Here is a 24906-nt window from a genome sequence, read left to right on the forward strand (position 1 = left end):
AATGGTATTCCAGCCCCCCCCACACACACACACCAAGAGCTGCAACACTCATTGCAAACAATTTTGTCATTCATGATTGGTCACTGATTGTGCAATGAGCCCTAGATAGGCATCCCACTGCATATTCCCTCATTATTCATTATCATTTCTGATATGAGTGAAGTGGCATTTTGTTTCATTTTCACTGGCTGGCTACAATATTTGAATTGGTGAATTTCCTAGCAGCTCTAGCAGTTTGTGTATCTCCGGGTAATAGTATCTAGCTCCATATATTATATTAAAATATAATTTTAATTTATTATATTAAAAAAATAATAAACAAATATCAATTTGCAGCAGATGCCAGCAGTCTTTATATTTTTCACCAAAAGGAATATCTTATAAATTATCAAATCTGTTCTTAAATATACATTTGTCCATGATTTTGCACCTACAACAACGTATCATATATAATTTAAAAGTTTTCACAAGACATCAAGTTTATGATACTAAATGAATTAAATAGGTTAATTTTTAATTACAAAATTATGTAATTTAATAATCATTTCTGCTAATAAGTTGTGTATTTTTGCTGATTAATAATGAGGAATGTTAGTAATTATACACAACTTAGTGAAGAAGTGATTATTAAATTCCATAATTTAGTAATTAAAAATTAACCTATTTAATTCTGGTTAGTATCATAAACTTGGTCTTGTGAAGACTTCAAATTATTGTGGTATGTTAGTAGTTATGTAGGCTGAACATCAGTCACTGATATGTCTCCTACTTTACATTTTTAAACTACATTTTAGTCTGCAGAATAAGGTTGAATGAAATTTTTAATAGTCCTGAAATTTGGGGAGACCCCAACTCAACATCCTTTACTTGCTAGATAAACGCAGTCTGTGAACTTGCTCTTGTATGTTCACTGGCCAAAAAACTACTGAAATCCTTATTCAGTGTCTAGTGGGATAACCTTTTTCCAAATTACAAACCATACATGTGGGATGGATTCCACTAGGAGTCTGAGAGTATATCTCCAGAATTTACCATTCTTCCATCAGAATATTTGACAGTTGCTGTATTGTGGTTGGAAAGAGAATTGTGAAACCGAACTGCTCTTTCCAAGCTATCAAAGACATTCTCATTTGAATTCAGATCTGGAGAATCAGGCAGCCAGGATAGATGTTGTAAATCTTAGGAATGTTCCTTAAACAATTCAGATACAATTTTTGCATGATAGATAGTTGCATTGCCCTCTTGAAAGCATCAATCAGATGCTTTCATGGTAAAAATAAAGTATTTCAGAGTGAAGGCCATCTCACACAACAAAAAAATGTTCATTTGGAGATAATATGACTTTCTAATGGTATTAGTAGACCCAGTCTGTACTAACAGAACTTACCCCATACCATGATATTGTCCTCCAGCAGCTTGATTGGTGGACATGTGTTGACCTCAATGTATGGCTTCATGAGGCTCATGCCACAACTTTTCAGTTGGAAATGGGTCTTTCTTTGTCTAAATTGAATTTTTCAGTCATTTGCTGCACAGTGAAAAGGATGAGAGTACCAGAGGTAATCCAAGTGAAAAGGATGGGAGTACCAGAGGTAATCCAAGTTATAATTGGGATTCCCAATGATTTTATAACTGAGAAAAAAATGGAAGAGAAATTTGCTGAAGCCTAAAATAAACAAGGCACCAGGGGCTGAAGGTTCTATCCAGTTATACTAAAGGAAGCATCAAAAGAGGTAAGCAAATGCTTGACCCTAATTATGACAGCATCCTTGGATTCTCGGGAGTTTCCTATAGACTGGTGGTGTGCAAATGTTTCTCCTATATACAAAGGGGGGGGGGTCAAAAAGGGCCTTGAGTAATTATAGACTTGTAAACTTGACTTCTGTTCCAGGGAAAATAATGGAGTCAGTGGTTAAAGAAGTTTGCAGGATCATCTTAATAGGAATGGAATTATACAGAAATCACAGCATGGGTTTGTATATATTTAGATTTCAGTAAGCTTTTGATACTGTTCCACATGAAAAGCTTCTGTACAAGTTGGAGCAGTGTGGCATTAGAGGCAAGTTATTGTTATCGATTAAGTTATTGCTGAGTGGCAGAAGACAGGATCATTATAAATAAACTGCTCTTCTTGGACTAATGTTATTAGTGGAGTCCCTTGAGGTTCATTTCTAGGTCCTGTATTCTTTACTATATTCATTAACAATATTGATGAAGGCATATCAAATTATTGTCTAAGTTTGTAGATGATACCAAAGGTTAGTTAATGACAGGAATCAAAGCATCTACTGCAGCAAGACCTAGATAAATTAGACAGGTGGGCTGAGAAGTGACAGTTAAGGATTAACATTGGTAAATGCAAGTATATGGGCAAAAGTAATCCCAGAATAACATACCAATTAGGTGGTGCCACACTAATCGTGGTGGAGAACAAAAGAATCCTAGGGGCAATTGTACATTCCAACATGCAGTTCTCTAAGCAGAGTCTGCAGGCTGCTAGAACTGCTTATGGGGTTTCTGTCAATGATATGCAGTGGATTCTGGTTATTTGGGCCACCGGTTAATCGGGGCAGCCATTTATTTGGGGCAAATCTTAAAAAACAGAACCCAATCGAGAAAATAGCCAGGGTTTACTTTGCTTAATTGGGACAAAATGCCGTTTAATCGAGGCAGGAGACCACAGCACTGGAGATCACGCTACGATTGTCTGGAGGTCACAACCATAAAACAATAAAAACAATTAGTGTTCACCTGTTTATTGGGCTTTTCTGTTAGTGCAATCTATCATAAACGGATAGTAAACTCAATCTTAGTGAATTTGCGATAATACCGACAGCTGGAGTTCTGTGGGTTATTATGGTAAAATGTGTTTACACTTCCATGTAATGTTCAATCATATAAAAAATTTAATTTTCAGATCTTCTCTTCATTTCTTTTTAAAGCTTTGTAACTCATTACTCCGTTCTGACTTGCGCGTATCGTGTTACTTGCAATTTGTGTGTGCCGTGTCCCTTGTTATTGATTGCTTATCTTGTTACTGTTTTAAATTTTAACCCCCACCCACAAATGTCAGTGAACAGAAATGTCAACTAGTTAGGTATGTACATATTACAGTACATATTAATTATTCCGATTTTACGGTATCATTTAATTGGTAAGGTAACAAAGGGTAAATTTGTGCTTAATATATCTTTGCTTTTATAGCCTGTGGATAATACTCCTTCTATTTTCGCTAATTAGAATCGCTGTTTAATAGAATTAAAATTCAATTCACAAACGTGATCATAATGACCGCCACTTACTGCACATCGTATAGGGAACGGTACTTTACTATGGTGACTCCATCGTAACGTGATTTGATTGTACACTGAACCAATTGTAAAGGGGGGGGGGGTACATTGTATTTTTAACTATTTACATAAAACTTCGGATAATTGGGGCAGCCACTTAATCGGGCCAAAATGCACTAGTCCCGATGTGTCCCAATTAACCGGAATCGACTGTACAGGAACTTTTCCAGCAAAGACAAAGAGGTGACTATCTGATTGATTAGGCAATGGTTGGGCTGCATCTTTAGTGCTGCTTACAGGTCTGGAAGCCTCATTTTAAGAAAAATTATTTATTGGAATGTGTGCAGAGGAGTGACCATGTTAATCAAAAACAGAAAGGAGTACTTCTGCCACAAAAGACCAACTCTTAAAATTGCACTTGGAAATGGCGCATTTACAAGGAAGCCTGATTGAAGTATTGGTTTTAAATGGATTTAGTAATCTTAATGATTATAGTATTTTTACTTTTTCTCAGTCAATGCATGCACAGGGGACATTTTTTTTTTTTTTTTTTTTGAAAACAGATGGTTGCAGAATAGATGTGTACAAATTCTCTTTGAGCCAGAGAGTAATTGATTATTGGAACAAACCATCTGTTTTCATGGAAGTGGCTACATTGAATAAATTTAAGGAAGAGTTAAACAAATTATTAGAGGAGGTGTGTGTGTAGTAGTAGTAGTGGCGTGTTTGGCTTATGCAGCATCAGCCAAAAAAAAAAAAAAAAAAAATCACACCATTCCCTCCAAATGCCTGTCAAGTTCCTCCTTAAATTTATTCAACCTATCAACTTCCACAACGACAGATGGAAGTTTGTTCCAGAAATTAACCACCCACTGGCTAAAGGCAAATTTCCACACATCTATTCTACATCTGTCCTTTCTTAATTTGAATTTATGCCCCCTTCGGTTTGTAATCTGAACAAGTGGAAGGATCCCATCAGAATTCAGCGTGCTGAACCCATTCAAGGCCTTATACACCTCAATCAGATCACCGTGCAGGTGCCTAGTCTCCAGCCACTGCAATTTGCAGAACTTAAGCCTCTCTTGATAAGAAGATCCCTTCATTCCCCTCACCAAACTTGTTGCCCTTCTCTGTACACGCTCAAGTAAATCTACATCCTTCCTAAAATGAGGCCTCCAGACCTGTACGCAGTACTCAAGGCGTGGCCTGACCATTGCCTTATACAGAGGGATAATCACCTCCTCCCTGCTAGCAAAATTCCTATATATCATTGACAAAACCCCATGACCTGCCCTGGCAGCCTGTCTGCATTGCTCAGGAAACTTCATATCTGCCTGCACAATTACTCCCAGGTCTTTTTCATTTTCTACCACCTTAAGTGTAGTACCACACAGTTGGGGGGTGTGTGTGTGTGTGTGTGTGTGTGTGTGTGTGTGTGTGTGTGTGTTGATGCTGTATAAGTTTGTATCATTTTCTAATAATATTTTGATGTATGATTTGCTCTAAATTCCTGTGGTCTGATTCTTGTAATACAGACTTTCTACCCACAGTTCTTCCTTTTAGAGCTGCATTCTCCTTTTGTCTTCCATTCATTGTGTACTTTTGAAATGGTTGTTTTTACACACCAGTGATTTCCTTTGTTTTTTTCAATTGTGCTCTTTCTAAACATGATCCAACAATAACACCTTTCTGAAAATTGGGAAGATCATCTGTTTTCCTCATGACTGGATCAATTAAGAAGCTCAAGAAAAAACACAGTATTTATCTGATACCAAGGTACTTGTTTTTTTTTTTTTTTTTTTTTATTTGGTAGTTGTTGGCGCATCGGCTTCTGTGGCCATATTGCACCTCCCAAGGTTTTTGCAGTACTTTGATCCAAGCCCGAGGCGGGAATCGAACCCGCGACCTTTGGGTTGCCGGGCAGGTACTTTACCCACTCGGCTAGCCCGGTCGGCCAAGGTACTTGTGACCATACCATTTGGAAACTTATATTTGCACACCATTCTTATTATTATCTGCTGTCACCAGTTAGAAAAAGTTTCTAATTTTTTGGCCAGTGAGAAAATATGAATTATCCCTTAAGTTTGGTTTTCTGTTTGAACAGAAACATACCAATATAGTTTTCCTTCCAATGAGAAACAGCAAATTTGCTCAACTTGCAACAGAACTTCCAGTCCCCCCCCCCCCCATTAAATATTTTCAGGAAAGATAGTGATTTGAGTAAATGGGATGTCCAGTATTATAGCAGACTTCTCCTCTACCAAAACACTTGCACCTTTAAACAGACTTAGTCGCAGTTCAGCCAACACTTTAGTCATTATTTTTCATTTATATAATTTTCCTTTGCCACAAAAGAAGTGAGCAACAATTTGAAAAATTTGGTCATGTAAATATCAGTCAGTCTTACTAAATTCGAAAGTCTAACAGCACAGTGTAGTGTAAAAATTCTTTAAATTTCATGATGGAACTCTGAATTTCATTACTGTTCTTCAGTAATGAAATTCAGAGCAGTTCAGGAGTTTGGTAACTAGTGCAATGAGTGAGCGCCTCCGTAGCCAGGTGGGAAGGAGCAGCAGTGCATAGCACACACTTCTTGATTAGACCGGGTTCGAGCCCGTCACCACCAAATACGGAGGATGCGGAAAGGTCAGGGAATGATCACCGCATATCCTGGAACAATATGGCCTTAGCTGCTAATGCTCCTAAAAAACCAAATAACAAAAAAAAAAAAAAAAAAAGTGCAATGAGTAATAGCCTTTTTATATCAATCTCAACAATATAAACCTTCTCGTCCACTATCAAACAGCATTTAATGGTTGATAACATAACTTGCAAATCTGATAAAATGAAAAAGGTATATTAATCAACTACCATTCTCTCATTTGTTTGCAAGTGGGCAGAATTTACTTTTGGATTGCACCTCATATATTGTACTACAGGCTTAATAATATTAATTGCTAATACTTGAAAACTGCAACAGTCATATCCAAAATAGGAAAGGATCTTTGCTCTTCTAAAAAGATACAAAATTTTTGTCGTGGGATAGGGAATACCTTTAACTAGAATTGTTAAATTTGCAAGGACTTGTATATCTTTTTCTACAGAAAGTTAATTCTAGTCCTTTGTCTTAACTCTGATAATGTTGGTAGTCACCAAAGAGTTTCTTTTTGTCTTTAAGGCACTGTAAAAAAAAAAAAAAAAAAAAATCGCTCAAAAAAAAAAAAAAAAAAATATATATATATATATATATATATATGTGTATTGTACCAACTTGTAAATATCGATAGAAATAGCTAACATTAATGGTTGCTGTCAAGGTGGATATATTGTATATTAAGTGAATGTAGAATGTGGACCAACACCTTCAAGTGCTAAGTCACTCGTGAAAACTTATTTTAATCTCATAAATATTAAGCTGAAGGGTTCATTGTGCTGGACGCCAACCTAGAAGAACTAAGGAAAGGAAAGCAGAATTATAGGAAAGGAAGGTGCTGAAGAATATGAAAAACGCTAACGATTTAATATAATAATTGCAATATGCACAGTCAATATGATAATGACAATGTATATAGCACAATATATAATACTAATGACCAGCATTGATGCTTAAAGTTGATTGATCAATTATAAATTTTGTGTAAGTTTTTGATCATATGCAAATAATGAGCATTAGTAAAGGCACATGATGCAAGAAAGCAAGCTTATATACCATCAGCCAAAAAAAAAAAAAAAAAAAAGTAAAAAAATCTAATTTAACCCCATCCACTCGCTCTAAATGTTTTTTTAGTTCTGCCTTGAATCTGTTTAAACTATCAACTTCTACAACGACAGATGGAAGTTCGTTCCAGCAGTCAACCACACGCTAGCTAAAGTCAAACTTCCGCACATCTATCCTACAACTGTCTTTCCTTAATTTGAATTTATGCCCTCTCAGGTCATTATTCTGAGCAAGAGGAAGAATCCCATAAGCATTGAGCATGCTCAGACCATTCAAGGCTTTGTACATCTCAATCAGATCACCTCGCAAGTATCTAGTTTCCAGACACTGTAATTTGAAAACTTAGGCCTTTCTTTTTAAGAACAACCCTTGGTTCCATTCACTAATCTTATTTCCCTTCTCTGCACTTGCTCCAGCAGCTCTACATCTTTTCTAAAATGAGGCCTCCAGACCTGTATCCAGTACTCAAGGTGTGCCTTACCATTGCCTTAAACAAAGGGATAATCACCTCCTTATCCCTGCTAGAAAAATTCCTGTATATCATTGGCAAGACACCATCAGCTACTCTTGCAGACCATCTGCACTGCTCAGAAAACTTCATATCTGCCTGCACAATTACCCCCAGGTGCTTTTCACTCTCTACCACTGTCAGTGTAGTACCACACAGGTTGATATGTTACTCTGGGGTTACTCCTTCCCATATGCAGAACTTTACGTTTGTCAATGTTAAACTTCAGTTGCCACCTCTCAAACCATCTGCTCAACTTTTCTAGATCCTATTGCAGCAACTTGCTGTCATTAACAACCCTGCCAACCTTTGTATCGTCTGCAAACTTGGACATTAAGCCTGATATACCATAATCAGTATCATTAATAAATAAAGAAAACAACAACGGACCCAACGCTGAAGCCTGAGGGACTCCAGTAATAACATTAGTGCACGAAGAGCAGTGTCCATTGATTGCCACTCTGTCTTCTCCCATTCAACCAACCCTTTATCCAATTTGTGCAGCAGTCTTCCATGTGCAACAGTATCAAAAGCCTTTCTAAGATCCAAATATATGATATCAAAGTTATTACCTGCATCCAGTTCCTTTGTGACCACATCATAGTAACCAATCAAATTGCTCAGACAAGACTTCCCCTTAACAAACCCATGCTGTATCCGAGCTATAACTGAAGTCTTGTCTAGATGATCCTGCAGTGCCTCTTTAACCAGTGCCCCCCATTAATTTCCCTGGAAGAGAAATTAATCAAACAGGTCTGTAATTACCTGTGTCTCCCTTTGATCCTCCTTTGTGGATTTCGGGTCACATTTGCACATTTCCAGACCATGACCTCCCCTGAGTCCAAGGAAGCACTCATAATTATGGCTAAGGGTTTGCTTACTTCCTTTGCTGCCTCCTTTAAGATAACTGGATAGATCCCATTCACCCCAGGTGCCTTTCTTAGGTTTATCTTCAACAATTTTTCCTCCACTTTGCTCTCAGTTATTATAAAATCATCTAGCTCACTGCCAGAGTTGCATTCCCCTCTCTGAATAACTTCTCATGTGTAAATGTACATGTAAAATACTCATTTAGTTTGTTAGCTACCTGATCAGGATCATCAATAGTTGAACCATCAATATCCAGTGGAACAATGTCATTCATCTCCTTCCTTCTACAGTTTACATAAGTAAAGAACTCTTTGCTGTTATTCTTTGCATCCTTTGCCAAAGATTTCTCGTAATCTGCCTTCACCTGCCTAACCTCCTTTGTCACTTGGTTACAGACCACCTTATATCTGTCATAGGCTTCCGTGTCACCCATTAATTTATATTTATCCCACGCTTTTTTCTTCTCTGCCACGTCTCATTAGTTAATCTGAAAAGGCTAGTAGCTTAAAAAAGTTAATCCTTTGAATGCTTCCAATTTTGAATTTGCTTTGGTAACATCATCAGTTGGTCCCACAGTATAGAATTTAAATACTGTCCCAGACCACCATAGTCACCTTTATGAAAACAGAAACCGTTACCTTTACCCCTGATGGTAGTTACCTCTTTGAGTAAATCTCACTTCAGCACAGTGTGATCACTGCCAGCTAGTGGTTCCTTTATCTGCAGATTCTTAATGCACGAAGAATCACTACTGATAATCAGATCAAGAGTATTGCTCCCTCTAGTTGCCTCCCGAACATGCTGATATAGAAAACAGTCATCCAATAAATCCACAAAAGCTTTGCTACTGTGTGAGTAGCCAACCCACAAATTCCAATCAATATCTGGGAAATTAAAATCTCCATTATAAGACTCTCTGATTTACTGGTCCACTCTTTATTTCCCTGTACAGGTTTTTTTTTTTTTTTTTATTATACCCATCAGTCATTAGGCCTATAACACACTCCTACTCTCAATTTTGATCTCCCAATGTTTATGTCACACCAAACTGACTTGACACTGCACTGTCCCACAGTGTCGACTGGCTGCACTTCCTTGGATTTTGTTTCTTAACTAATAGCATAACCCCCTCCTCTCTTCCTATCCTGTCTATTCTTCCTGTACACATTGTACTCCCCAAATTCCAGTTCTGCCTTCCTTATATCTGGGTGACACCCCATCTCCGATATTGCAACAATATCTGCCTTTGATGTTTTGGCCAACACTTCAAATTCATCAAATTTATTTACCAAACTGTTAGCATTGGTGTACACCTAAGTATTCATGCACCTGTCCCTATTCTTAGCTACCCTAACACAGCCTTTATGTTTACTTGTAATGCAGTGATTCCCAACAGTCTTTGAAATCCCCCTGCATCTTATTTTACAGGCTGCTGCTCATTCCAATAGAAGCAGTGCAAGAATCGCTTTTACCTATGCCAGCAGCTACTGGCAGAGGTATTAGTCTGTGTATTCTCCCTCAAAGCTAACAGTTTTTAGACCCACCTTACACTGCCTCGATAGCATCAGCAAATATTCTTGCACCCTTTCTATTAAGTGTATCCCATCCCTGTAGAAGTGGTCTTTCCTGTTAACAAGCACAGAATAGGCTGAGAAAAATTCTTCCCCTTGAGCCTTACACAATCGAAAAGACTCTCATCATATACTCCCTCCTATCGTGTCTGGGCAGAATTGTAGACACTTTCAAATTCAATTAATAAACAATTCCTCTTATGAAAGGCCTGAGGAGAACATTAATGAATTAAAATATTAATGCTGGGAAGAAAGTAAGGCATAGTGGAACATCACAGCAAACTTTATTAGCGGACCACAACTATGATGATTCATTAAGGCTGTAATGTTTTTACATCTATCAATCAAGCAGGTCAAAATGGAAAAGTAGGAATATAAAAAACTTATGAATTTAGAGTGTGCATTGGTAAAAATATTGGTCCCGATGTGGTGTGGACCATGTGTTAATGAATTAACAGGTATAATACTAAAATATATGTTGTTAATTAAATTACTAATTATGAATTACATTTGATGTAGCAAAGTGTGTGGCCAAAATATTACTATGGTGAAATTTTTAATAAATTGTAAATTTGGAATTTTTAGAAAATTAAAAGGTATAATTTTTAAGAGGTGTGCAAAGGACCAGTATACACGTATAATGTATGGAAAGGGGGGAAAATGACCACCAGTAAATGGTAAAAAAAAAAAGAGGCAAAGAATAGAAGCAGTAATACTAAATACGACAGATGGATATATATATCCACTAATGTGCAGTTCATGGTATTGGAACCACCATTTTTGTCAATGCGTATTCTAAATTTGTACGTTCCGAAACTTTCTTCCCATCATTGATATTTTAATTTATTGATGTTCTTCCCAATCCTTTCATAAGAATAATTACTTATTTCCCACATAATCACTAAATTGACAACATAGATATCTAAACATCAATGCCAGTAATTAGTTGTTGTTGTTTGGTTTTTAGGAGCATTAGCAACTAAGGCCATATTGCTCCGTGGATATGCAGTGGTCATTCCCTGACCTTTCCGCATCCTCCGTATTTTGTGTTCACGGGCTCGAACCCCGGTCTAATTAAGAAGTGTGTGCTATGCACTTCTGCTTCTGCCCACCTTGCTACAGAGGTGCCTCCCAGTAATTAGTATTATATATTATAGTCATTATCACATTGAATATGTATTATTATTATATAATTGAAATCAATAGTGAAATTATAGTAACCTTATAATACCGTGATAAATCTGACTAAAAAATGAATAGCAAATGCTTAGAAAATTGCACTTTATACAAGTGCCTTGCCAGCACTTGTAACCTTATTCATTTTTTCGTATAATTGAAATCATTAGCATCTTTCATATTCTTTCAGCTTTTAGCATCTTTCTTTCTTAAACTTCCACTTTACTTAGTTCTTCCTGTTTGGCATCCTGTATAATTAACAGTTTTAATATTATGGCATTAAAATTTCTTTCATATTATTATTATCATAGATAGATATATAAATAAAATAAATTTTATATTTGTTATAAATACTAAACAAGTGAAATTTGTTTTTGCAAAGATGAGATATTATAGTGCAAATAGTTTTATGAGAATTTAATTTCTTTTTCATTTTAATGAGATTTATTGATTAAAGAGTTGATTTGTATCTTTAAGGCATTGTTAATATCACCATATATGTAAAAATAGTTGTCTTAAAAAAAATTTCAAACCATGATACACTACCAAGCTGAATCAAGCCAGCATTTATAAAACTCCTTGATTGAAGTGACCTCCTGATGATCAATGAAGACTACTTTTCTCCTTCACTGTTATCACAGATTGTCTACCACCTTTTCACTTTTTCTCCCTTACCTTGCTCTGACTTAAGTGAGAGATTGTATGCAGAGAGCAAAAAAAAATCCAGCCTCATCTGTGTTGTAAATGTCTGGGTTGTAAAAACCTATGAATAATTGAAGGAAGGCAACCTTTCTGGTCTTCACTAATCACTTCGTTAATGCCATCATGGGCTGTCTGTTGCTAGCAAGTAAACTTCCTTTGCTGACTTGTGAAGCAATTTCAAGTGCCTCTTTCAGTTTTGACCCACTGACAAGCATTTTCTTCGAACACACTTTTGTAACATTCTAGCAGCTTCAGTTCTGCAAATTGCAGTGTCTGGAGACTAGCACCTGCAAGGTGCTCTGGTTGAGGTGTTTAAGGATTTGAATGGATTGAGAAAGCTCAATGCTTGATGGCTTTCTTCTTTCTGCCCAGACTATATATAAGAAGGGGAACAAATTCAAATTGAAGGATGGTTGCAGAATAGATGTGCGGAAACTTGCCTCTAGCCATTGGGTGGTTGATTGTTGGAACAAATTTCCATCTGTTGTTGTGAAAGTGGATGGTTTGAGTAAATTCGAGAAAGAACTAGATAAACTATTGGAGGGGATGGATAATTGATGTGAGTGGGTTTTTTTTTTTTTTTTTGCTGATGCTTTATAAGCTTGTTTTCTTACATCATTTGCTTGCTGATACTAATATGTTCAAATCACCAAACTTTTCCTGCCATTTTCTCATTATTCCATGATTTCTACTTTCCTGACAATTCATTAAGGATACTTTCCATACATTTTAAATTATATTTATTTGAGCTTTCTACATTTAAAAAATTTCTGCCCAGATTTTCACTGAAGACATATCTTTCCTTGTACATTGTCCAGACTATGCTTCAGATATTACCAAGAATCACTACTTCTAGCATAATGAAAACTACTTATAACCAAAGTGCTTCCCTTTCCTGCATGGTGCATTTTTTACAAATGAAATTCATACTAAATAACTGAAAATTCATACACACTAAAGACTGAGGTAGGGTGTACGCAGGTGCCTCCGTAGCTAGGTGGGCAGGAGAAATCTTTTGAATAGAAATTTTTTTTTTTTTTTCAATAGTTAAAATTTTTCCCCTGACTGAAAATCCTTGGGGTCCAGATTAACGTGGTTCTACTGTATATACAAGTATATCACTGCACATAGAAACACATCCCCAACATAAATCAGGGACCACCTGTATATATTTAATGTAGCTAATAATATTTTTAAATAAAAGATTATTAATGTTTAATAATTAATAAATTAATAACTCTGCTGATAACGTTTTCCCTATGGCACACTATCTGATTTCTTCTGTCCAGGGTTAGATGTTGGGACAAAACTAACAATCCCACTTTACCCAAGCAGTGCTTTCATTTTCTTCAGCATACTTTCTGCTATCTAATTCCTGCTTTTCCTTCTCCTCCCTCTCCTCAATTATTGAGGAGAATAGATTGCTTCTTCCATGTTATAATTTGTTATTTTTGAGCTATTTTAGTGCCAATCCAAAACATTTCAATTGCAACATACCAGCCCTTTCCATTTGTGTTGCTGCTAATATAACTTGATACGCATATAAATGCTTACGTTAATAGGAACATGCTCTGTTTTTGTGTGTGTGATTTCTGTAGAATATGTATGTAAAGCTACATTTTGAAGGTAACTTTAAGCAATGTATCTATTAATGTATGAATTGTCTTAATTTTTCTAATATGTGCTGCAATATCTTAACTGTGTTTACAACTAATTGTAGCTGTAGCTTATAAGAGATGGCATCATGAAAAATAGTTTTGAATATTGGAAGAGGAGATTGTACTTGGCTGGTTATCCAGTTTGAGAGTACAAATACCAAAATCAAAGAACTTCTTTGGAATTCAAATCCAGAAGTTGATCATATCTATTAAAACAATGCTTTAAAAATAAAGTAGAGGATATTATTGCATTAAAAAAAAAAAGGAACAATGGATTTTATTTATAATTTTTTTTAACTCTGATTTGTTCTTTGACAATAATTTGTCTGATTGCTAGGCAGTGTCTCTCTAGAGCCCTCCAGAACAAGAACCCACCCACATTTGGCAAAGTCACCCATGAATGGATTGATGCATTATGTAACTACTTTTTTATCCCAAATAGTAAATGTAAGTGCGCACACGTACACACACACACACACACACACACACACACACACACACACACACACACACACACACACACACACACACACACACGTTGTTGTTGTTACAATAACTTGTTATATAGAAATCAAGTTATTGAAGACAAGATTTTTTTCATGCATTTGATATTAGTTTTTGTACATTAGAGTTCTTTTTTAGTGTAGTTTTGTGAGTGTTTGCACAAATGTGCATAGTAGGACCTCATAAATCTGGCAAAATTGTGAATTAATTTTTGCTGAATTTTTTGAACTTAATGCTCTGTGTCTGTGCTGGTAGTAAAGTTCAAAGGTCATAAACTACAGCAGTCACAGCTTATTTCTTACTTTGGAAAACTTTCCTAAACATAAGATCTATTTGAGCCTATTTAAATATCCTCCTTCCATTTAATAATGGAAATTGTGTAAATACGACTATGGCAAACTTTATAGTTTTCTGGATCAACATGTTTCCAATGGCATCAGTTTCATGCTTATATGATTGATTGATTGAACAACTGGTTTATTGATAAATAGATTTTCCCTGTGCTTTGCCTCACATTCCTTGTCTAATGGTGATATAGCTACTGCTACCAGATATCATATAAACTTTTCAAGTGAACAACAACCCCACCCCCCACCACCACCACTCCTTTTAACTGAAGTCTTAGAATATTATGCTTGACAAGTATTTTTGGATAAGAGTATTGATCACCTCAGGAAACATGCTATTTCTTAAGGTGAGCAATATACTAAATTTCTAAGCTTTCGGTTGAGAAATAAACATATAACAAATTAACAATGATTTCGAGTTTCACAAGCGAGTTTCGACTTGCTTTCCAACTTTGTAACATACAGTTTGAATAATGATAACTATTAGGAAATTGGGAGCAACCAATGATAAACACATCACAGCTCAAATATAAATGTCAAAGGGCATTTAACACTGTAGGAAGTTGGCTGTGAGTAATGGAAACAATACATTCTGGGATAGCAGAAGTTTATTTAGAATTTGGAAAAGATAAATGAAATACTCAGCTGTACCTTATGGGATTTCAATATGTATATAGATAAAACAATGAAATGAATGTACTGAGGGTTCTAAAATGCTGAACAAAGTTTAAGGCTAAATTTTTCATACTATTCGTGAAACAATTAGAAAGGCTTTGTGGTTCCTTTGTGCTTCACACATCAGTCGGAAGTAACATGTGGCAATTCATCTTTAACCATTTTACAGCATTTTTTAAATCCTTAGTGTGTCAGTTTAATTGTTTGTGATCGCTAAAACAACTGAGCAGGGGCTGAAGTAAGTCCCATAAAGTATTGCTGGTTATTTAATTTTTCAAATTCTAATAATTTTCCATTGGTCCAGAATACAGCATTTCATCAATTTTAATCATTAAAGTTTGAGTCATATTGTGAAACATATTATTTTGAGAATGTATGGAAAAGTTCCCCAAGAAAACTTTTCTGTAGATTCCCAAATAGTTAACAGTAATCAAATGAACAGCACTGATTGAAGTGTGGGACTTTGGAGAAATTTCTAGGGTGTGTTTTTTTTAGTAAAATTTTCAGAGTACTACATTTATTAATTTTTATTGTATTAAATATTGTAAACTACTTTTTTTTTTGTTGCTTTTAATTTCATTCATTTTTATCATTTCAAAATAACATACTTGAAGAGGTTGCAGTTTTCTTGTATTTCTTAAATTTTATTAAGAAAAATGAGGTTATTTTTCTTTAATTTGCTTTGTTTATTTTTCTTTAATAGACACATACATACCATGTTCTGCAGTACCCATAAGTTTATTAATTAAAAATAAAATATTACATTATACATCTTAAGTATCATGTTGTATGGTTTGGTATTATATTATCTTAATATATCCATAACAGATGGATTCATTGTAATGATAGAATGTTGTACACTATACAAACTATAACTCAGTAATTATTACCTCTAGGTACCCATTCACCTCTTACAATGAAAACAAAATTGTATGTGTTTTTAATTTTATTTCATATACTTCTGAAATGTGATAACTATTTGCTCAAGTTTTAAAAGAAAACAACTTTGTGATAAAATAAATTTGTACAATTCTTACTTAATGTCAACAGATTATATGAAAAAAGGACAATTTGATAAAAGATGTACTTAAATTAAGCAGTTAACATTTAATTATAGAACATTTTAATTTATTGATTAGCTTAGATGCAGCATGTTGCAAAGAATTTTTTTTTTTTTATATATTTTTATTATATGGTGAAAATTTTTGCCCCTTCTTCACAGCAGTGCGTAGCACACGCTTCTTGATTAGACCGGAGTTCGAGCCCGTGACCACCTAATACAGAGGATTCGGAAAGGTCAGGGAATGACCACCGCATATACCCGGAGCAATATGGCCTTAGTTGCTAATGCTCCTAAAAAAAACCCTCTTCAATATATACAGTCTTTTGACTAAGAAATATATTTATTTTCCTACTGAGGGTTTTTTTTTCCTCATATCTAAAAATCAATTGATATAATGCATATATGCCATCATTTACTGTACAGCAAATAATGTTATATATTTGTAAATGTTATGCTTTGAACAATACAGTTTCAAATTTTTTGCCATACTATATACAATCTGAGATATTTGTTATAAAAAAAAAAAAAACTAGTCTTTCATACATCCCAGTTCTTCCACTTAGGTAGAAATATTTTCAGTACTGTATTGGTATTATATATTTTTTGGTACTTCAAATCCTAAAGTTTATTTATCAGATATTTTGCTAGAATCTTTAATAATAGTGCCTCTCTTTTATCTACCATCTTTTAAAATTATAGCAATATATACTGAAGTATTCTCAGTGTTGGTATTATATGTTTTTAGGTAGTTCAAATCCTAAAGTTTATTTATCAGATATTTTGCTAAAATCTTTAAGTGCCTCTTTTCATCTTTTAAAATTATAGCAATGACACATTTCTGAAAAAGCTACTTCCTCTATAGAATGAACTTGATTGCTACAGGCAGGTTCATCTTATATCTCCCGAACTCCATCCTCTCAGTTTTTTGGTTACTTGATCTCAATAGTCAAAATTTTTGAGCCTTTTCTTAATGTATTATTACTACCCTCATAATCCTTAAAAGTCATTATATTCCTTCCCAAAGGGCTCTTCATTATTTATCCCCTTTCCTTGATAAAATTTTATAAAATGATTTTTAGAAAGTGCATTTAATTGTTTAAGGTGTATCACTTTGCAAAATTTTGTCTACTTTATCCTGTTTAATTGAATCTGGGATGCATATTATCATTAATTTCTGAATATTTCATTAATTTCATTTGTATGCCAAATTGAACAAATTTGCCATTTTCAGCATACATTTAGCAGTTACAAAGCAATTATTTTATAATTTATTATTCTTTTTTGACACCCTCCTTCTATTTGAAGGGGAAAAATTGAAAGGTTTCCTGGAATTTCTTTTGACTTTCTAGCTCTTTTCTCTACAATATTTTATTTTCTTAATGATGCCTTTATACTGTTTGCTTGACTGCACCATCCTCTGTGAGATAATAGTAGCTTTAATTGTCCTAATATCTTTGTGATAAAATTCTGGAAAGCAGCATGAGCACAGAACTTCAATGGAAAAAAAAACTGATATTCTTCACTACATTCTAATCCAGACTCATTGGAACTGATGACTATGTACTGATGATTTAAGAATTAATTTGTGAATGTCAGCTTATTTCACTTAAATTTGAATTATTATTTTAAAACGGGTATTATAATATAATGGTTTATAAGTTTTATTTTTATTTGGGGGGGGGATGCTCTAAAATGAAGGTTCAGTATACGGTGTAGACTTCATTTGTGAGAAATACAGCATTCTGAATATGTAAATACCTAATTTTTTGAGTTATATATATAACAATATATATTGAGTTATATATTTAAAGACAATAAACTGAGCTACCTAGGTCTGGCTCAATTTGTTTGCATTTTAAATATCTGAATTACTTCTGAATTATATTAGGTATATAATTTAGGTATATATAAAACCTAATTTTTTGAGTTATATATTGTAGAAACAGTACAAGCATTCAAGTAACTGTAAAGACTAATCAAATTACTTATTTAAAGACAATAAACTGAGCTACTTAGGTCTGGCTCAATTTTTTTGCATTTTAAATATCTGAATTATTATCTGATTCCAAATATTTATTGAACAAAAGTTCCATTATAGTTAGAGGGAAATACATCATAGGTTATGCGAGACATTTAGTAGTAGAATTTAGTTATTATCCTACATTTGAATGTTACAGTCATACCATTTATTTCATAAAAATAAAATTTTCTATCAATAAATGTTTCCATCACTATTTTGGTTTTAGGAAACAACTTTTAGGGTTAGAAATAATTTTAAAAGTGATAATTTTAACTGCTCCACTTAAAAAAGAAAAAAAAGAAACCCGATCACTCTGCCCTCAAATATAAAAGGGCCTTGGAAAAATCCTTCAGTCTTTTTTATTTGAATTTTGTTCTTTGGTGATCACAATTTAGAATCTAAGTTCATAACAGTTTATGGATAACTTTTGGCCAGCTGCCATGGCATCTTTACCCTTGGCATTAGTGAGCATTTAGTATTTCGATATCTTATTACCAGATTGCCAAGATGCAGCTTCAGACTTGTTTTTTATAGAGTGTCCATAATCGTATTGATTTAGAGTTGTGTGGCAAGCTGTAAAAAAAAAAAAAAAAAGAAGTGAAATACAATAAACTCCTGTTCATAACACTTTCAGCACTTTTCTTCTGGTCATATAATCAGTCCTGTGAAGTGGAGGTAGAGAATCCCTGCTTGTAATGCTCTTTGAAGCTGGTCCTTTGAAAGCACTTCAGGATTTATATCGCAAGATTTTAAAACTAATGCAGACAAATATTACCTTACTGAAAAAAAGTATGTGACGAATTCTTGATTGCTTCTGGCAGCAGCAGCAGAAATAATAGAACCACATTCCTATTTAATTGCAGAACTAGAGATTTGTGTCGTTTCCATACTCATATTCAGGGCTCACAGCAAGAAACTTCTTGTCAGATTTCCTGAAATAGACAGTAAGATTCCTTTCCATACCCCATCGCACTGTAACTTGTTGCACTTATTTGTAATAATTAAGCAAAGTGATGTAAAATAATGATTAAATTATGTTCCCTTATTTATCTTATTTACAATCATTGTATTCTTGTATTAATGCTCATCTATAATACCTTGCTTTATTATATTTATTTAATTTGACATACCACTACTCTACAGCTATGAAAAGTTTTATGTAAATTTTGAAAATAGTTAAAATGATATAGCCAGATGTTCTGTGACACTCCAGTCCCAGGTAATTTGGCCTGTTATGTGCTGGAAAACTAATTAAAACATTAGATTACTTAAAATGCACGTGTTATACTACCATGCTGTGATACAAATTGCTGGAGACTGTCCATGGCAAACTTAGAACTTGACACAAAGGGTTGTGGAAATGTATTCTGTTGTGACTGTCTGATTAGTTGTTTTGTATTTCTTAGTAATAGCTACTAGATACAAAATGAGCATGCAAATTTCCTACGCTGCAGTGCTAGCTCTTTTGGTTGCCTAGTCTGTTTGAACATCTCGAGTGAATTATGCTCTGATGTTAAACAAAAAAAATTTTGAATATATTATTGCTTTGACACTACAGTATATATAGCCTTTCAGAGTATAATATGTTATTTGCAATTAGGTTAGCACTACTTTCCTGTGCATTTCAGAGGTTTCCAGTTGAATTATAGGTTCTCTGTTATCATTAATTGTAAAGCACATTCAATTCTTCAAATCACACAACTGATTATGAAATTTTTTAAAAGCTACATTAATATAGTAGCTATATCTAAATCTTCCTAAAATGACTCTTTCAGACCTGTATGCAGTACTCAAGGTGTGGCCTGACCATTGCCTTATACAAGGGGATAATCACCTCCTTATCCCTGCTTGCAAAATTCCTGTATATCATTGACAAGACCCCATGACATACTCTTGCAGCCTGTCTGCACTGCTCAGAAAACTTCATATCTGATTGCACAGTTACCCCCAGGTCTCTTTCATTTTCCACTACCCTGAGTGTAACACCACATAGTTGGTACATTTCTCTTGGGTTACTGCCACCCATATGCAGTACTTTGCATTTGTGAATGTTAAATTTCAGTTGCCACTTCTCAGCCCATCTACCCAACTTTTCTATATCCTGTTGCAGCAGCATACTGTCATTACAACACTGCTTGCTTATGACACGTGATGATTGATTTGTAAATGTTTGCGCACAGTAATTGAGACCAGTTTAATTTTTTTTTTTTTTTTTTTTTTTTATCATGTTATAGCAAAAACGTGTAAAGTGAGAGATCGCATATAACAAGGTATACCTGTGCTTAATTTTCACTTAGTGTTTCTTGTTGCTTTCTAACAGTTCTGTTTCCATTTTGTTCATTTTTACTTGCCTTTCCAGCAGTAATACCATCCCACATAACCATGATTGTAATACATACCGAAATCACACTTTATCTTTGAAATATTTAATACAATTTTATTCTTTTTTATTCCATATTCTTATAATCCATCTGAGAACCTGGTACTTTCTGCCTGAAGAAAAAAAGTTTTTTTTTTTTTTTTTTTTTTATGTTTATTCAGTTGAAACCATTAAAATGATAATATGCACTTAAGTTTTTAAATTTTTATTATTTAAAATTTTTATAAATGTAATGAAATAGACTTCATTTAAGCTATGTAATTTTGGTTAACTCTGATTTATACCCAGTGTATAAGTCATAAATCTTTAAGTTTTATTGATCTTACATTTTTTTTTTTTAAATAAGCTCTAATCAAATGGATATAGGTAATACAGAACTACTTTGTACACAGTTTTTCTCTGGGTTGGATCATTTAGAATGTGTGCCAAAGCAGCTAAAACTACAAGGTGTAAATTGCTTACTTTCTGTGGACAGTTCCGGAATAGTAGTGAGGATTAGCTACCTGGAGAGTTGCCTACAATTCTAATCTATTACAGTGCCATTTAAGTGTGTGTGCCTTGGCAATTTGGGACCCCTTACTCCAACTACCTTTCAGTTTTAGCACACCTGGTTTCAGGATGATCAGTTTGTCTGTGTTTTAGGCAGAAAAAATTCTAATTTACTGTTGGAAAAACTGTGTATCCACCATCCAAGACCAATTTATCCTATCAGAGTATGAAAAACAGCCGTAGCTTCCTCCATCCTGGATCAAACTCAGGTCTCTTCCTCACAATTCTGAGGATTTGTAGTCACAACTACTGTGCAAATTATAAGGGCATCATACTTTGGAAGCTTGATTGAAGTAAGTGGGAAGACATGACAGCTTAGCCACTCTGTAGATGGCCTATTGTACCCCTTGTAAATTTTGTAAATTTGTGCTTTTGCCTTAAAATTGTATGGATTGTGGACAATTGAAAAAATCAGATGGAAAACTGAACTTTTGGGATAGAAACTGAATTTATGGAGGAAACTAGACCAGAGACTAAGAGTACAATTTACCTTACCAGAGGCTAGGTAACTTATCCATATTTCGAAAGTAACCCATAAAAGGTCTCATAATCCAATAGAGCAAATTTGACTGGTAACAACAATATGTAAAAGTGCAACTGACTTGCAAAATATACTAATGTTTATGCTCGTCAACAAAATTGTATAATTGCTAATCATAACAAACAATTTAAAAAAATTATTGCAAAAATTTAGCTTTAAAAAATGTGAAAATCATAATCTGGAGTGGTTTGTAAAGACATAAGTCACATATTGAAATCAAAACTGAGTTTTTATTTGCAACCGGATAAAACTACTTGTTCTGAGGAAATGGGCAAAAATTTAAATTTTGTTTGACATTATCTCATCATATAATGATAAGTACTAAACTGTTAAATTAAAAATGCTCCTTTTATGAAATACGACTTCATTTCTCTAATGTAACCAAGAGCATTCTTCTTTGTATGTACTTAAAATCCACTATAGCACATATTTAGTTTATCATTAATCCAATAATAATATTAATATACTATTATTAATTAGATTTAAAAAGGCAAAAGAATTGCCACACTGGAACCATGTACTTGTCACAGAAGTGACAAGTAATCAAGTAATACTAGAGAATTGTATAATGAATCACATTACTAATTTTCACTAAATCATTGCCACTCTTGTAATATAATATGAAATACCTCTTGGTCGCTTTACTTTTACTATTAATTAGAAAATGCATATTCAGAAAATATTTATTTCTCTAATAGAAGTACATTTGCTTCATCAAAACATTCACACACACTGTTTGAATTCTACAATATTTAGGCATGATCATATAGTTCAAATTAAAAAAAAAGAGAGATATTAATAATTGTGTGTCATATCAGAGTTAAAATTGGAGAGCTTTACTTAAATAAGTGGACGCTTGACAAGAATGTTACTGATTTTAAATATGAATATGGCAGTTCATTATTGTTTAATGCAGATCTGTTATTCCTTCTGAAAAATGTATAAATATATAGGTTGTTTAAGATGTTTTATGTTCTTTCTCAAAGTTTTCATATGATTGTTATCTTATTGTATCGTTAATAATCCAGTGATAATGTTAAAATACTGTTATTAATTGGATTTTTAAAAGGCATAAAGACTCCACATCGCCTACTTACCACAGAAGTGACACGTGATCAAGTGATAAGAGAAGTTTATTAATGAACCAAATTCAAATGTTATATAGATTAGCCCAACATCTTATTTGCATATGTATTGCCAAATTATATTTAATAAAAGGTAATGACTCTTCTCAAATAAGGAGAGGACATTTAGATGACTAATAATGTTTTAATCCAGGTTCAACTGTTAAACATCCATTTATGGATGTTTTAATCCACAAATGGATCCAGTGCGACTACTTTATCCCTTTTGTCTTTTAAGTCTAATTAATGAATATTAATGTGATTACATATTTTAAGTGCTGTGTTTTGGTGCTGAGAGGTATTCTCATCCTCAACAAGAGCACTGATTGTGATTAATTTAATTTATGAAAACATTTATATGCAAGACTAATACTGTAGTATGGTGTATGAAAATAAGGAGTAAAATTTTTAACTATCATGTTAAAAAAAAGTTGTTTTGCCTTAAGACGTATGTTCTGTGTCTAGGCATTCATGTGATTGTTACTGTACCATTTAAAAAAAAAAAAAAATTCTAGCTTAATTGAGAAAAATGTGTCGTTATGATTACAAAAAAGATTGTTTAGTTGGGCCTAATTGAATGTACAGTTAAGAGTTATTAACAACTATAGAAGTAAAGTTATTAACAATCATGTTTCAGAATTAAGCAGTGTAAATATTTTGTACTTTGTGGTAATGACTAATTATTATTTAATTAATTGTTTAATGTTACAAACATTAAATAATTCTTTTAACATTTATTTCCATCTAAATTATTCTATGTTAATTTTTTTTTTCTAGAGAAAAAAATTAAATTTTAGAGAGAGATTTCATTTCACAGGGTAAAAAATCAGAAATAAGTAGACCCACACCATGCTGCTCTGTGTGTATTAATGCAGTGTTTATGCAACATGTTTGCATATTTATTTCTTTGAAACTGTACAAAAATGAAATATGATACTTTTGTTTCACATAATGTTTTCATTATTTAACTTGTTTTATTTTTATTAATAAATTTGTGTGTGTGGTGAAATTTTATATAACTATAAATCTTTTTAATGAAATTGGCTCAGCCAGGGAACTTAGTCATGTTAAAATCTTTCTGTTATATAGCAAAATGTATCTCTAAAAATGCACATAATTTTGGAATGTTATTGTTATTATTATTGTTTTGCAATTGTACAGAAATATATATTTTCAAGAAATAAAATCTTAATATATTTTAAAGAGTAGATTATTACATAAACAACTTCAATAATGAAAGGCGCCTCCATAGCCAGGTGGACAGGAGCAGCAGTGCATAGCACACACTTCTTGATTAGACCGGGGTTCGAGTCCATGACCACCAAATACAGAGGATGCAGAAAGGTCAGGGAATGACCACTGCATATCCCCAGAGCAATATGGCCTTAGTTGCTAATGCTCCTAAAAACCAAATAACAACAGCAATAATGAAATCATGTCTATTTCATATTAATAGAAATTTTCAGCAATTCCAAATACAGGGGATTCCGGTTAATTGGAGCAACCGTTTATTTGGGACAAATCTTAAAAAGCAGAACCCAATCAAGAAAATAATCCAGGGTTTACTTCGCTTAATTGGGACAATGTGCTGTTTATTTGTAGCAGGAGACTGCAGCACTGGAGATTACCCTACGATTGTCTCCGACCATACCACGTGTTTCAATCGGATTTCTGGAGGTCGCAACCATAAAACAATAAAAACAATTAGCAGTCACCTGTTTATTGGGCTTTTCTGTTAGTGCAATCTTATATACAGATAGTAAACTTGATCTTATTGAATTTGCAATAATACCGATAGCTGGAATTCCGTGGGTTATTATGGTGAAATGTGTTTACACTTCAATCATATAAAAAAAATTAATTTTCAGAATCTCCTCTTCATTCCTATTTTTAAAGCTTTGTAACTTGTTACTCCATTCTCACTTGCGCGTATTGTGTTACTTGTAATTTGTGTGTGCCGTGTTCTTTGTTATTGATTGCTTATCTTTTTACTGTTTTAAATTTTAACCCTCACCCAGAAATGTCAGTGAACAGAAATGTCAACTAGTTAGTATGTACTATTAATTATTCTGATTATCACGTATATTCTTCAGATTTTCACATATTTCATTTTTTAATTGATAAGGTAATAAAGGATACCTTTGTGCAGATTTATATCTTTACTTTTATAACCTGTGGATAATATTCCTCCTATTTTCGCTAATTAGAAT

The 24906-nt window shown here is 33.7% G+C and overlaps 1 protein-coding gene across 6 annotated transcripts in view; it reads left to right on the top strand.

Moving 5' to 3' along the window:
• The window catches only part of LOC150076347 (phospholipase D1-like), a 496427-nt gene extending 473229 nt beyond the window's left edge, over positions 1-23198 (top strand). For 4 of the 6 annotated variants that reach the window (XM_090387709.1, XM_090387710.1, XM_090387706.1 and 1 more), the window contains one exon: positions 20829-22003. The gene's annotated coding sequence lies outside the window, so the exon portion shown is untranslated. Of the gene's footprint in view, positions 1-16241; positions 16317-20828; positions 22004-22641 lie in introns of those variants that run through there. The other 2 variants (XM_090387707.1, XM_090387708.1) reach the window with 2 other exon arrangements.
• Positions 23199-24906: the final 1708 nt, after the last annotated feature.

The sequence above is a fragment of the Mastigoproctus giganteus genome, chromosome 13 (assembly GCF_048544385.1).
Source record: "Mastigoproctus giganteus isolate SK-2022 chromosome 13, ASM4854438v1, whole genome shotgun sequence".
Taxonomy (NCBI): domain Eukaryota; kingdom Metazoa; phylum Arthropoda; class Arachnida; order Uropygi; family Thelyphonidae; genus Mastigoproctus; species Mastigoproctus giganteus.